The sequence below is a fragment of the Triticum aestivum genome, chromosome 5A (assembly GCF_018294505.1).
Source record: "Triticum aestivum cultivar Chinese Spring chromosome 5A, IWGSC CS RefSeq v2.1, whole genome shotgun sequence".
Lineage (NCBI taxonomy): Eukaryota > Viridiplantae > Streptophyta > Magnoliopsida > Poales > Poaceae > Triticum > Triticum aestivum.
This window is the reverse complement of record NC_057806.1, coordinates 692,973,775-692,975,891: the sequence shown is the minus strand read 5'-3', so window position 1 is coordinate 692,975,891 and position 2,117 is coordinate 692,973,775.

Genomic DNA, 2,117 nt, shown 5'->3' with positions numbered 1-2,117 from the left:
TACGAGGGACTGGCGCGTAGCCTCCTACTGGATTGATACCTTGGTTCTCAAAAACTGAGGGAAATACTTACGCTACTTTGCTGCATCATCCCTTCCTCTTCGGGGAAAACCAACGCAGTGCTCAAGATGTAGCACTATGTCTTCGCACTCCATAATCTTCAAGTGAATGTCTTCACAGGTCATTATCTTCGAGTGAATATCTTCACGAACCACCATTGTCTTTAATGTCTTCATGCAATTTTATGGGTCATCTCTGGTAGGTAAACCGAATCAATGAGGGACTACTACCTGTGTTATCCTGCAATTCTCACAAACACATTAGTCCCTCAACCAAGTTTGTCGTCAATACTCCAAAACCAACTAGGGGTGACACTAGATGCACTTACACCAATATGCATGCCGCTTTAGCTCCTCAAACGGCGGCAAGGTATGTGGCATTCTAATCATCTTGTTTTGCAAGAGAGTATCAAATATCTTTAGAAAACTTGGATATATCAAAAGTAAATTCCATCTCCTCATCATGGTTCTCGCAAATCAGCTTAGGCGCATTGCATGTATAAGGTTTGGCCTTTAAGGCAAAACAAATTCAGTGCTATAGGCGTCGACCTCATCGTCCGAATGATCATCATTATACTCAAACATATGCATTAGAGGACGATCGGTTATACACCTATGAACCTCTTTACTTCGACTATCTTGGGCCAAAGGTTTTTATAAGACTTGGTTAATATTTAAGAACTATAACTTTCTAGCCTCTCTTCAATGTGGGTTTTCAAACCATTAAGAATAAGATCCCCCAAGTCTCTCTCGGTTATCATTAAGCTATAACATCGGTTTTTTATATCTCTAAATCTCTTGACATAATCGGTGTCTGATTCATCATGACTTTGTCTAATCGATGTAAGATGTGACAATTTTATCTTATTATTTCTGAGTGATCCTGAAGCTTTTGCTCTAGTTGCGACCACAATAGAATAGATCCATGTGACAAAGGAAAAAATTAATCAAGAAACTGCAGTGCTAGTTAAAGATAGGGGAAATAAACGCACTTTCAGTTTTTCTATGGAACTTCCTATACCCAACTGTGTCAGATATTGACTAGCATGCTCCCACATTGTTTTTCTCCCCTCACCACTAAATTTAACAAAATCAAGAACCTTATAACCTTGAGGGTACAAAACGACATCGAAGTTTTCAAGATAAAGCTTTTGGTACACATGACTCCTTACTTTTGGCTCGTTTTCAGAAGTTTCTTGAAACATCTTATGCAAATATTGCCATAATTCGTTTAAAATTGGATCCGAGGTAGATGAAGATGCTTGTGGCGACAACATAGGAGCAACATGAGTACTATGTAAGGATGCAATTTGCGGGGCACGCGTTGAACCATAATTATTATTAACGGGGTGTGTACACCCATAATAATTACCACATATCAACAAATATTATTATCAAGCAAACCGTGGGGAATGGAGGAGATGACGACCATGAGAACAGAGGAGGAGGCAGTGGCAAATCTAGGGGGAAGAGCTGATATGCAACATTTTTACAGTTCTATCTCTTAACAACCCACCTAAATAAATACAGAACATGCAGAGCATCTTGGAACTTGGAGCATTGTGAACTTGCATCATTGACTATTCATCACCCTGGGTGAGGAATACTTGTTCTTCACACCCCTCTATTTTAACATCAATGCGCCATAATTTTTCGTTCCACAATTCTTTTCTTATTTCAGACGTAAAAATAGAACGCAAGAAATATATAATCGTTGTAAAAAATATTTTATGTTAGGTAAACATAGTATAAAATGTACATAAAATGCAATTTTTCTTGTCTTATGATCTATTTTTTCCTTATGCCAATTTTTTTGCAGTGAATCAATATGAATGTAACTATTTGTATTAAATACAATTTATATATGAAATGATCGTAAGAAGAATAAGTTATTCTACATCCTGGGTGATGAATAGACCTTCTATATATAGGACATGTTTCGTGTGCACCAAGCCAGGTGGAGTAAATTTGCCCGAAGAGTTACCCTGGAATGAGAGGTATTGCTGCCCCAACATGATTTGGAAAGACGTAGACAAGAATACAAATCACTAAGGGACACC